The sequence below is a fragment of the Rattus norvegicus genome, chromosome 4 (assembly GCF_036323735.1).
Source record: "Rattus norvegicus strain BN/NHsdMcwi chromosome 4, GRCr8, whole genome shotgun sequence".
Lineage (NCBI taxonomy): Eukaryota > Metazoa > Chordata > Mammalia > Rodentia > Muridae > Rattus > Rattus norvegicus.
The window spans coordinates 120,859,287-120,872,900 of NC_086022.1; the positions used below are offsets into that span (position 1 = coordinate 120,859,287).

Sequence of the window (13,614 nt, forward strand, 5' to 3'; positions counted from 1 at the left end):
CGGTGAATTAAATTCGTGTGCTGATGTGGCAAGACTCTGGTTTCTAGTTGTATGAATGGGTTTTGACCAACTGACCCTCCCTTCCCTCCTTGCACTTTCCTTGCGAGTCATTGTCCTTGAGAGAATTAAAACTCAGACTAGGAATTGACAGTGCTTGGGGGGCAGTATTGCCCAAATAGTTTACCTCAGTGGCTTTTTATTTGGGGGGGAGGAGGCGCCTGGAGAAATCTCCACCTTTGAATTATTCTAATCCTATGGAAAAACGTATGTGTGAAGAGTAAATGGCATGAAATGCAGGATGGTGGTCTGGCCATTTCCTTGAAACTTTAAATTCTGATGCGGAGGCTGAAGGGTGGGGATGGGGAGTGATCTTAAAGGAGAGAGGGGCTTCTCCCACCCAACTTTCCCATTTCTCTAAGTATCCAAAGAGGATTTTTCTGGGAACGGGAATGCATTTTTTGCTGTTTTGATTAGGTTTGTTTCTTTACCCAACTGCAGTGAGGTCCCCAGGATGTAGCTAAGGTAAAATCATAAGAAGCCAATGAGATTGTTTTGAACTCCTAGGCCTCTTTCCTCCTTTTTAGCTTCTATTAAGAATTACTTAAGATTGGCTCTGGTTTAGTTTTCTCTCAGTTGGAGAGGATGTTGTGTGGTTTCTCCTGGTGTGTGTTCATTTGTCTGTCTGTACTCATGCAGATACATATTTTTATGCCCCAGGCTTTAGAGAAATCTTTTGAGTGTTCCTTTGGTAACCTTAACCTCGACCTTCATAATTATGCCAGACTGATACTTTTCACAGCTCATTGCCTGCTCAGTGTGCTTTTATTTTTAATAAAAGCAGCAATTTCCTTGGCATGAAGCGATTTAAACTAATTGGATAGGGCCAGCCTGCTGTAGGTTGCCTTACAGACTGCCAGAGGTTGGGTATGGGGGAGGCCTCAGTGAAGGCAACATGGTGGGAGGGGATAGTTTCTTAGCTAGAGAATGAGCACTACGAGGCCCCTTGAAAAGGAGGCTTCTGGAAGCTGAGGTTGAAGCAAGGATCCCTACCTACCTGGGCCTCGGAAATGCCTGTCATGGTGAGTGTTGTAGGGTGGTGGACGGGTGGGTGGGAAGAGGCGGAAGCTGTGTTTGACTTAGTTTGTGTAAGTATGGGATTCCGCTAGGCCCAGTTTCTGAGAGTACACTGAAGCTTGTACTTCAGAAGCACAATTTTGAAGAGATATCTGATAATTTCCTTGTGAAATTACTGCTCCCCCCCTTCTTATTCTTAGAATTGCTCCAACTGGACTTATCTGGGCCTGAGTCACAGTCCTTCCTGACTCTTTCCTTGAGGACTCTGGTGCAGGGTGGGAGATGCTGCTCTGTCTGTGCCAGATCTGTACCTTGGAATCTGAGCCGACTCTTACCCTGTAGCCAAAGTCCTTGACTGCAGTGGGTGGAGAGAGAGAGAGAGAGAGAGAGAGAGAGAGAGAGAGAGAGAGAGAGAGAGAGAGATATCAGGAGGATCAGAGCCTAGGAATATATTTTTTTTTTTCAGCTAGGATGTTGTTTTGTCACATGTTACCCTAAGCTTTGCCTATTCTCTGAGTCTTGGAAGAGTGACGGGAAAGAAAAAACACAAAATCGGCCTTTGTTTTCTAGGCTTCCTTGGGATTCATCCTGAGAGCTGCACATTGTGCGTTCTGATATTTTAAGAAGTAGAATCTAGGGCTTGGAACTGTTCATTCATTTATTCATTCAGCCAACAGTCACAGAGGCTTATGATGTGGTGAGTTCTGTGCTGGGCTCTGGGGACATGATGTTTAACTAGATGTTAGCATTTCAGAGCTGTTTGAAGAGATAGGAAATGGACAGTTAGTGATAGGCTCGATGTCACCGTGAGAGTAAACTAGGGTTCGGTAGCTGCAAATCTTGTCCTTAGGACCCCTCAGTGTTAGGGAGCTGAGACGTGTTTTATGGAATAAGCCAGTGTGGTGACAGCATGGACTGAGGCTGTGCGTTAAGTGTAGCATTTAAAATTTGGTCTGGCAAATGTTTTGGCCATGATTGAGCTTCAGTTGTGGCCTTTGAAGTATGTGGATATGTAGGAGTCAGTATTTATGTGGCACCACTGAGTTCAAAGACACTACTAAGTTTTGAAAGGACTGAGAAGTATGATGCCTGTCTTTCTTTTAATTAGCCAGTGAATTTCATTGAGGTGCCGTGGATCATGCTTGTCTTGTGCATGTTAGCCAGGTGGCTCTACCCCTCAGCTATGTCTCTAGCCCTGATGTCTACCTTTAGAGAGCTGCCAGTCAATGTAGGAAGAAAATAAATACATTTGCATATATAGTAGTGGGCTTATAGCCACAGATCATATAGTCAGACAGATTTAGGTTCAGTTTTTGGATTTGTTTTTGTTTTTAAACATTTTTACATCATCTCTGTGTGTGTGTGTGTGTGTGTGTGTGTGTGTGTGTGTTTTCTCTCAGCCAGCTCACCATTTCCTAGATCTGTTTTAAAATATTTATTATTAATATTATTACTACTGTGCACGTCTGTTGCGTACACATGCTTGTGTGTGCATGTGCCACGGTGTGTGTGGGAGTCAGAGGACAGCATTGTGGTATTAGATTCTTCCTTTTACCTTTCCGTGGGTTTGGGGGAATAGAACTCAGACTGTCAGACTTTTGTGACAAGTATATTTTCTTGGTGAAACATTTTGCTCTCCCTCTGGATTGTTTGTTTGATTTTTCTTTTTTCTCTCTTTTACTTTTTCTCACTTTTTTTCTTCTCTTTTCTCTCTCTTTTTTTTCTTTTCCTTTCTTTTCTTTAACAGTTACACAACTTAGGTCAAGATATTCCACAGGAGAGCTTGTTAGAAATGCAGGAGCTCTCTCACACCTTACTCTAGGTTGTAGGTATGGAAGTTTAACAAGTTCTGGGAAGAATCTGACGTAAGCTAAGGTCCGGTTCCACTGCCCCGTGGGATGGTGTTGAGGATTTAGTATGACAGTGTATTTAAGGAATTTATCACTTTCCAAGTGGTAAATTCGTTAAATGGTAGCTTTTATTTACCCAGTAACTCTATGTAGAGTTAAAGGTGAGTGGGGAGCAGGTGAAGGCTGGTTTGACTGGGACAGTCTAAAGCAATCTCCCTGTTGGTGTTTGGCTGACTCAGATGCTCTCTGCAGTCTGTTTGGTAGCAGCACCTCTTCACTAGCTTCTCTTCTCTGAGTCCTTAGATTCTGACCTGTCCACCAGTTCCAGCTGGAGCTGCTGTGATAGAGTTTTATACCAAGTGCCTCAGGCTGTGGCCAGGCAATAGGGTGGTGACAGTGGGAGTTTTCAAACACAGACCTGATTATCACCACATCCTGTTCACAATTTCCTTTTCCCCAATGTGGGTAGTGGTCTGTGCTTCATAGTAAGAGACTGCCAGAACTCCAGGGCTCAGGTGCTGGAGAAGAGGGGTATGCTGGGCTGCCATCTCCAGGGGCAGCAGCAGCCTTGCTAGACTGGCTCTCTATTAGTCCTGGAGGACTGTGGCTGTCTGGAGGAAGGTCAGCCTCAGTCATGAGTTAGAGGGATATAGGCATCTTGAGGCTGAGTGCTTTCTTAGTGAAGATACCATGTCTGACTTAATAGGCATGTGATATCAAGGGAAGATTTGGCTTAAACTTCTAGAGTGAGCTCATTGGGGAAATTAGAGCATTGCTTTAGACACAGTAATTCTGTCACACTCCGTGGCTCTATAAAGCCTTACATCTAAACTTTAAACAGTAAGTAAATGTTGAATACTTGCTGTGCCCGAGGTGGCATTCCGGGGCTGTATCAGTTCTGCAAAAGGTGGACTAGCAGGCTCCACAGAAGGCACTCGCCTGCACAGAAAGAATCCAATTCTGGGACTGGTGAGAACCAAGACCGTCAGAAGCTTCCCTAATTCCTCCTATCTGCTGAGCAAGGTAGAAAGGCTTCCAAATGTGTGTAGCCTCTCCTCCCCGGCTCGCACATAGCACACGGTTGAAATGTCTTGGTGTAGTACCTGTGTGCATTCATCTGGTGAACCATTTATTTGTGCTTTTCTGTGGCAGGCACTGCATTAAGTTCCAGAAAAAAAGCTGCATGGGTCATGGACTGAGACCAATAAATAACAAGTAACCCTAGAATAAGTTGTCCTGCAGTTCAGAGGGGATAGGGAGAAAGGGGCGGTTTGAATAGATGGCAGTTACTCAGCAAGTGTTACCAGAGGCCTCCCAAGCAGAGGGGATGGCATGTGCAAAAATATGGAGTGGTGAAACGGAAGATGAGGCTCAGGAATACCGACCAGTGTGATGTCTGTTTTGGTACGAGTTTCCTTCCAGCCTCAAGGAAAGGAAGCCAAAGGTGTATATATTTGAGGTAGGGTAGAATGCGATTCTTGTATGTCTGCCCCTGAGGTAGGGTAGAATGCGATTCTTGTATGTCTGCCCCCATATATTTGGATGTTTGCTGCTCACCTCAGTGACCACAGGAGGCTACAAGCATTTACTTGCTCCCTCACTGTGCCCTAGCCATGTGCTGAGGCACAGTGAAGTGGGTAAAAGGAGTGTCAGAAGTGTCATAAGAGGCGAGAAGTTGAGCAGAAGCAGGCAGGTGGGGTTGTGGGGGCAAGGTTACCAGCGTTAAGAGAAGAATGCACAGGCCAGGTAGCAGTTTGACGGGAGCAGATGAGGAAGGGCAGGAATAGTTCCTGGAGACCCTGGAGCACCAGGCAGAGAGACGAGTTAGACGCTCCTGAGTCCCTCTCTTGACACAGATGCCACTTTGATCCCTCTTGTTCAGATGACTTTGCCTGCTGGGAAGTCTTGGATTTTACAGGCAATGCAGATTTTCAGGGGGTGGTTTGTGAATGGTGTCTTCCTGGTTTTGGGCAGGATGACGCTTATAGCTTTTCTAAATATAGCCAAATCCAGAATTCAGAAATGAAGTCCAAGATATGCAGTTGCTATGGTCAGAACCTCTCCTCTGGTCTTTCTGACAAGGTCAAGCTCATTTAATGAGAGATGAGGCGAGAACACATGGGTTTCAAGTGGGAGAACACATGGGGAGGCACCTACTGTACCTCAGTAGTGAAGACGGTAGGTGGCTTCGTAATCAGTGAAACAACGAGAATGTATTTTAACTTGTGGCATTTGAAAGTGGACACTTGGGACCAGGACCACCGTCTACCTCAGTGCTCCCATAGAACAGATGTCTCTGAGCCTGCTTAAGGGGCGGTGTGGCCAGGGAAGTAGCGAGCGCTGGTGCAGTCTACTCTCTGAGCTGAGCTCTGTGTGGACTGATTATGGTGTGACCAGGAGATGCTTACCCCGTGAGTATTGCCGAGCAGATGCTGGGCACAGGTGTCTGCCTTCAGGAACTCAGTCATCATCTTGAGACATGGGAGAAATTGCTGTACATACTGAAATGGAGCTCGTAAAAGGGCGAGAGCAGTTATCTTGTGAGGGGTGAGTAGCCAGGGAAAGAGCTAAACAGTGACATTTAACATATGTCTTGAAAAACAAGTTATTACCAGATAGACAAGATCAGGAAAACGTTCAAGGCAGAGGGGAATAACATGACCAAAGACAAGATGTACATTTTGAGACTGAGGTTGTAACCTAATTGTGGCCTATGGATGAGCTGTCCGCCAAAGTAGCCTCAACTGGAGGTGGCTCCAGTTTAATTTATCCAAAATTAAACGAAATAACAACTTAACACTTCAGACACGCTAGCTAAGTGCCAGTTGCTGAAAAAGCCGCCTGTGACTAGTGCTTACAGACGGGACGATGGTTTCTTATCACAGCACGTACTGTTGGTTGGTGTAGGTTTAGGGCAGTGGTCTCTAAAGGTCTGCTGTGAGAACAGTGCTCAACACTGAGGTATGCCTACCCTCATCTGTGTGACTCGGAAGTCATGCTCGTGCCCTGCTGTCCTCCCGTGTTGTCTGAAAGTATGGACTTACTGGAGGTGAGGTTCATCATCGGCACAGTGTGTGCAGTCCATTTCTAAACCGTAGCAAGGTTTTGGTGAGCTGTTCTGTAAGCCATGGCTGTCTTCCATTTTGTAGCTTACAGGATGGAGAGGACAGTTGAGGGGAGTGGTGGGCCCGGTGCGCCTTATTCCAAGGGTCACACCTCTTTGTTTATGAGGGCTAATTCATTTAAAACATGGTGACTCATAAATCCACTGACCCCTGCCCCATGAAACACATTGCTCCCAGTGCTCACTAGCCCTACAGTGTGAGACACGGGAGTGAGTGGGAGTACTGGCTTTAGGCTTTACATAGTAATAAAGATAAAAGTCTTAGTTTTTCTGTTTGTTTCAGTTTTTAATTTTTTTTAGACAGTCTTTTGTAGTCAGGGCTGACTGTGAACTTGTGAAGTAGCACAGGCTGACCCAGAACTCCTGATCATCCTGATCACTTTCTCAGGGAGTTGTACTACCCTGTCGGGGGCTTTTTGTTTGCTTTTCTTCCCTGTTGGATTGTTGTAAAATCACACCCAGTAGGATGTTGTCATGTGTGTTTCAATTCCAGCACTGGGGGGCAAAGACAAGCAGATCTCTGTGAATTTTATGCAGCCTGGTCTTCATAACAAGTTCTAGGCGGTGAGAGCTACATAAGAGACCCAGTCTCAGAAAGCCAAATGAAGTAATAATGATGACATGTTCCCAGCAGACTGCCCTCCTGACTGGGAGTGCAGGTGGTTGGTGTCCCTGCCTCCATAGATTACAGCACCACACTGTCTTCCTCCTCATGGCTTTTGTCGTGTGAGGACGAAGTTGTGCACCTGGCTTACCTCCCTTTCTCTCCTTTCTATCTCTTGCTTTGACAAATACTTGTTTGTACTTCTGGTGGAAGCGTAGATGATTTGCCTTTTGTAACTCGCTTTATTCACTCAGCATAATGTCATCAAGGTTCATCCATGTTGTTGTTTATGTTTTTTTTAAGGCTCAAGGCTACTCTGCTGTGCATACATTCACATTTTACTTGCTTGTGCACTTGTTGATGGCCTAGTGAACTGATCCCACCTTTGGCTGTAGTGACGTGGATGTGGAAATTTTTCTTTGAGGCACTGCATTGAATTATTTTAAAATATACACAGAATTGCGTTGTTGTGAGTTTTTTAAAAAAAACTTTTAAAAAAATTAGCGTGTGTGTGTGTGTGTGTGTGTGTGTGTGTGTGTGTGTGTGTGTGTTACATCCATCTCAGTGCATATTCAGAAGTCAGAGGCCAACTTATAGAGGTTGTTTTTCTTTTTTTTACCACATGGCATCTAAGGACTGAACTCAGGTTGTCAGGTTTGGCAACAAGCATTTTTGTGTGCTGAGTCATCCTTTTGGGGCTCCAGTAATTCTCTTATCAGTTCTTTGAGAGATTATCATGTTGTGTTCTGTAGAGACCCTGAAGCCTTGTGTGCTATTTACGGTGCCCAAGAATCTTAGTTACTCCTTTGATAGTTTTATCTTAAAGATTTTGTTTTATTTGTATGTACGTGTGTGTGTGTGAATGTGTGTCATGTGTATGTGTGTGTGTGAATGTGTGTCATGTGTATATAGTGCTGGTAGAGCTATAGTTATAGGCAGTTGTGAGCCATTTGCTATGAGTCCTGGGAACTGAATTCCAGTCCTCTGCCATAGCAAGCATCTGCTAAGCCATCTCTTCAGCCCCAGTTTTTGTTTTTATTGTTTTAATCAAAGTCTAATGTAGCCCAGTCTGACTTGGAATGTAGCTGAGAATAACCTTTAACTCCGGATTCTATTTCCTCAATTCCTCATGCTTGGCTTACAGGCATTTGTCATCCCACCTAGCTAATTATTATTATTATTATTTTTTTTTGTTCTTTTTTTTTTTTGGAGCTGGGGACCGAACACAGGGCCTTGCGCTTCCTAGGCAAGCGCTCTACCACTGAGCTAAATCCCCAACCCCGCTAATTATTATTATTTCTGTTTCATTTATTTACTTATCTTAGTTTTTGAGATAGGGTCTCACCTAAGGCTCTTGTCCTGGAACTCACTATATAGACCAGGCTGGTCTCAAACTCACAGGTGGATTCAAAGTGATCTGCCCCTTTCTGCCTCCCAGAGCTGGATTAAAGGCATGCACCATCATGTCCAGTATTATTGTTAAGTTAGAGACAGAGTAGCCCAAGGTGACCTTGAACTCTCCCTTGTCTCTGAGAGCTGGGAGTGCAGGTCTGTGCCACTGGGCCTGGCTTTATTTTTTGTTTGCAACGGTAACTGGCTTAATGGGTGTTAAATATTGTCTCATTGTAGTTTTGATTTGCAATTCCCAGATGACTAGTGATGTTGAACATTTTCATGTGCTCATTATCTATCTGTGTGTCTTTTTGAAGAAATGTTTGTTTAAGGCCTTTGGCCATTTTTTGATCAGGTGCTTAGTTTACTTATTTTCTTAAGAAGTCTGTGCATTCTGGATATTAATCTTTTCGAGTAGATTTGCAAATATTTTCTATAGTTTTTGGGTTGCCTTTTTCTTGACAATCTTATTTTCTGTGATAAGAATGAATATGAATAAAGGTGTACTTTCCTATCTGTACCTCAGTGCGTTGTCTCAGACATACTATTTGAAGAGCACTGGTCCAGAATGGTGGTCCTCAGTCGTTTTTGTTCCTCAGGAGATGGAAAGTACTTCTGTCCCCTTGCAGAGAGAAGACGAGAGCGCATCAAACACGCTGAAGTAAAGGTGTTCCCTAAGCAGGGTTCCTCAAAGGATGAATTCCAATAACACTGATCTCTTCCCTTCAAGTCTTCCAGAATCTAGAGAGGATGCCTCAGCCTCCGGCTCTGCAGTGGTTTAGTGACCCCTTGTTTCTTGCGCATTAATCATGTGAACCGTCATGAAGATGGCTTCTCCCTCAGGCATGGCAGGTGTAGCTGAGGTGCTCAGTAAGACGAAGGCTCTTATAGTAATAGAGTACTACACTCTCTCACTTGTTCTCACAACACACCTCAGAGGTAAGGAGGACAGTTACTACTGTGCAGCTGAGAACACAGTAACTACAATGGTTAAGTAACTCCCAAAGCTAAAAGAGCTTGACCCCGGTCTACTAGCTGTCATTGCAGGATCCTTCCAGAAAATCCTTTCTTGTATTAATGCCTCTTTCTGTCTCTCCCACTCCCCCACTGCCACCCCACCCCCCATCCCCCAGAGCTGAGAACTAACCAGTACTCTACCACTAAGCTAAATCCCCAACCTTTTCTGTGTTTTTATTTTTTTTTATTTCATTTATTTATTATATATGAGTTCATTGTAGTTGTCTTCAGACACACCAGAAGAGGGCATCAGATCTCATTACAGATGGTTGTGAGCCACCATGTGGTTGCTGGGATTTGAACTCAGGACCTTGGGAAGAACAGTCGGTGCTCTTAACCACTGAGCCATCTCTCCAGCCCGTGTTTTTATTTTTTAAAACAACATCTCCCAGGTTGGCCTGGAACTCAGAGATCTGCCTGCCTCTACCTCTTGAGTGCTGAGATTAAAGGTGTGGCCACTGAACCTGGGCCTAGCATCTTTTTTTCATAATAGTAATTCTCACTTTTTTTCTGTCAGTAATGGGAATGGGGTAAGAGGTTCTGTATACCCTACAGTAGACGTTTTTTTAAAGATTTATTTATTTATTTATTTATTTATTTATTTATTTATTTATTTATTTATTTAATGTATGTGAGTACACTGTGGCTGTCTTCAGAAGAGGGCATTGGATCCCATTACAGATGGTTGTGAGCCACCATGTGGTTGCTGGGAATTGAACTCAGGACCTTTGGGAGAGTAGTCAGTGCTCTTAACCACTGAGCCATCTCTCCAGCCCTCTTTGTGAGCTTTTTAAGCCAGGGATACTTGTTTAGTATTTTAGGGTTACTCATTGTCTAAGTCTCTTTGGGTTGTTGTAACAAAATTCCATAAACTGGGTAGCTTGTAAGCAAGACAGTTTTTTATTTCTCAGTGCTGGAGGTTAGAGATGTGCAGTCAGAGTGCCATCATGGTGGAGTTGTGGCCAGAGCTCTCTTCTGGGCTGTGGACTGCCTGCTTTGCCATGTTTCCTCATAGGGAGGAATGGGCAGGACAGCTTTCTGGCATCCCTTTCTAAGGACACTCATCTCATTTCGGAGGGCCTTTCCCTTGAGAATCATCTCCTGAAGGCCTCACTTCTCTATACCCCGGTCCTGGTGACTGGAACCCAGCATACAGACTTTGAAGGAACACTTTGAAACCACAGCACTGAGATGGAAAGAATTGGAGAGAAACTTTTAAGTTCTAAATCTGTTTAGTGAGTATTAGGAGACTGTTACCATTGACTTCATCAAGGACCTTCCAGGACTGGTGGTCTTACTATCTTGAAGTTACCTACTTATTCCTATAAGAGCTTAGTTTATGCAGAGAACTGAGGGGTTTAAAAAGAATAGGAAAAGTTGCTGGTTTATTCATTCTAACAAAGTAAAAATTTTAAAATTCCTCTCCCGAAGTCGCGTGCATTAGGTACTTCTGAGCCACACTAGCTCTCCTGGTACCACCCTGGTCACCATGTCTTGTTGTGCTGCCTGGGTAGTAGTGAGATTTTTGGGGCTGGATAATCCTTCATTGAGGGTGTATTTTGGGCTTTTCTAGTGGAGAGTGAACCAGGGTTTTATGAGTTGTAGGCAACACTCTATCATGCTGCTCTATTCTACTAAATGACAGAAATACACATACCTGTCCTAATGTGACAGATAGGAGTCCTTTTGAATTAGGTCTCCACTCTGCCAAAGGGCAAGTCTCAGAGCTAAAACAAAGTTGAAATAATAAAAACTTGGGAGTTTTGGGCCAGCATTGTGGTTCAGCAGATAAAGATGTTCTCTGTTAACCCTGACTACCTGAGTTCAAGCTCCAGACGCACATGGTGGAAGGAAAGGACCAACTCATACAAGTTGTCCTCTGCCCTCTACATACAGCAAGGTGGTTAACCTGCCCACACACACAGAACAAAAAAATGTAATTTAAAACTTTGTTTTCAAAACCTTGGGATTTCGTGTGAGGTCAGATATGGCTGAATCAGCTTCAGCTGCCGTCTTCCTCCTCAGGTTGAATTAACATTGGCAGGCAGACAGTGGGTGGCAGTGCCACCTGGAGGGTGACTATGGCTTCTGGAAAGTGGGAGGTTATCACTGCTGGTGTCCCTGTGCTGCTGAGAGGGCCAAGCACAACACTGACGCCAGATCATCCACAGGAATTCCAGGGATCTCAGATATCGGCGAGAGCGGTCAGCGGCTGTGCCAGTTGCTTGATGCCCGCGCGCGAGGTACTTCAGAGCTGTCCCTGGGACTGATGGTGTGAAGGAGCTCCTGTGACTAGGAGGTGTAGCTGGTGACTTGTTCCTATGTGGACAGGGAAGGGATAGGACTGGGTCTTGGCTGTGTAGGGAAGGTGGCTGGTCTCTGACTCTTGCTGACTCATCCTTTTCTGTTTGGCTAATCTGGCCAGGGCTGGAAATCTTGCTTCTATCACAAGTTTTTAAACTTGTTTAGTTTTCCCCAGGTGTAACCCAACCCCATTCCTCAGGCCTTTGTCCCCTTCTCTTTGACATTCTGGAAACTCTGATGTGGGGTGGAGTAGGGACGGGTTGGTGGGGGCTCTCCTGGAAGAGATGATTCCGTTAGGCCATTTGACTGTGGCTTGGCCAGAGTGTAAGTTGCTCAGCAGTGATTGGGAAAGCTTGATTTCCAATACTCTGTCTCCCCCGCTCTGCTGCAAGAGAGGGAGTGCCTCTGTGTTTTCCTCTCCACCTTTGTCTAGCACAATGGAGACTGAGGTCACAAACATGGACACAGAGGTAGGCAGCTCTTTGTTTGAATCCTAGGTCATCCCTGTGATGTTGGCTGACTCCTAAGATCTACTTTTCTCTTAAAACTCAAAACCTGGATGGTTTTTGTAAGATTAGCTGAAAGAATTTATCTAGAATACTTAGCATAGGCCTGGCATGTTCTTGGTTAGCTAGTCTCTGAATAGGTAATTCTTAATATTTGGTTGAATAGAGTTTGTTTTCATGAGGGAATACTTGTTTTGCTGTGTATTTACATAACCTGGAAGAGCTGGAGTTTGATACACATCCATAAGCCTCTGTGTGAGAAAGGGAGAGGCTTGATGATCTGACCTCTCTTCTCGGAGCTATCTGTGTCAAGGTTGCCAGCATGGCAGCATGCTTCCCTTCATGTAGGCAACATCCCAACTCCTTTAAAAAGATATTTATCTATTTTGTGTGTATGAGTGTATCTGCCTGTATTTAAGTATGCTGTGTGCAGCCCAATGCCCACAGAGGCCAGATAGGGCACTGGATCCCTTGGGATTGGAGTTATATAAGCTGCCATGGTCGGCTGGGAACTGAACCCGTCTTGAGTGTAGGAATGCTCTGACGCTGGGCCATCTCTCCAGCCTCAACCTTTTCTTTTGAGTCAGCATCTTAGGTACTTTAGGCTTCCTTCTAAGCCCATGTGTGGTTGCGGATGAACGCAGTTCTGCCTTTGTGTTACAGGTATGTGCCATCATGGGCGGTTTCTATAGTCCTGGGGATTATAGTGTATATCCTAGGAAGTCCTCTACCAACTGAACTAGAGTCCCAGCCCAACTTAGTTTCATTTTCTTTTCGACAAGTTTATTATGCAGCTGAGGTGATGGGGATTTGATCCTCCTGCCTCCACATTCCAAGTGCCTGGATTACAAACATGGGTCACATGCTATATGTGTGTGCATGTGCACATGTGCAGATGTGTTGGTGTATGGACATGTGTGGAATTACTAGTTCAACCTCGGGTGTCATCCTTCCGACACCACCTGTTTGTTTAGAGTTGGAGTCTGTAATTGGTCTGGAGCTTACCAAGTAGGCTAGGCTGGCTGGCCAGCAAGCCCTGGGATCTGCTTGTCTCCACTCCACTGGGATTATAAACCTTTTTCACCATGCCCTGCTTTTTAAAATGTGGGTTCTGTGGATCAAACTCAGGTCCTTATGGTTGCTAACTAATGTGTCTGCAGCCCTTCAGGCTTCTTTTTGAGATCTTGTCTCACTAAGTTGCCTAGGGTGGCTTTGAGCTCACTGGATAATCCAGGTAGGTCTTGATCTTGGGCTCTGCCTCCTTCAGCTTGCTTAGTAGCTGAGATGACCACCTTGCCCCAGGATTGAGCTCTTGCCAGTGCCTGTACCTCAGTGTCCCTTGTATTGAGATACCTTTCTCTTCCCCATTCAACCATTGAAATCATGGTTATCTGTCATTCTGGCTGGCAGTAGTGACTTGTGGGGCCCATAATCTTTGAGGGTTTCTGTTTTCTGTTTTATCTATTTAATTTGTATCCACTTTAAAGTATTAGATAATCACTTCTTTAGGGTCAGAGTGTTGGCTGTAAGTTAATTTGTATCCAAATCAAGGCTTTCCTGATTTAACCATGTAACATTTGGCACTAGAGAAAGAAATTAGCTGAATGAAAATTAGGATAGATCTAACCTGGGGGCAGCCAGGCAGGACTAGGTTTGAAAATATAGCCTCTCCTGTAACCCTGTTCCAATAACAGCAGATCTATGCTAGGGAGCTTTACCCATCTTATTCCAGTGATTAGAACA

General features: G+C 44.6%; 1 protein-coding gene across 16 annotated transcripts in view; it reads left to right on the forward strand.

Annotated features, from left to right (window-relative positions):
* Positions 1–13,614, forward strand: part of Aak1 (AP2 associated kinase 1) — a 164,159-nt gene that overhangs the window by 14,275 nt on the left and 136,270 nt on the right. The gene's annotated exons all lie outside the window — the stretch shown is intronic.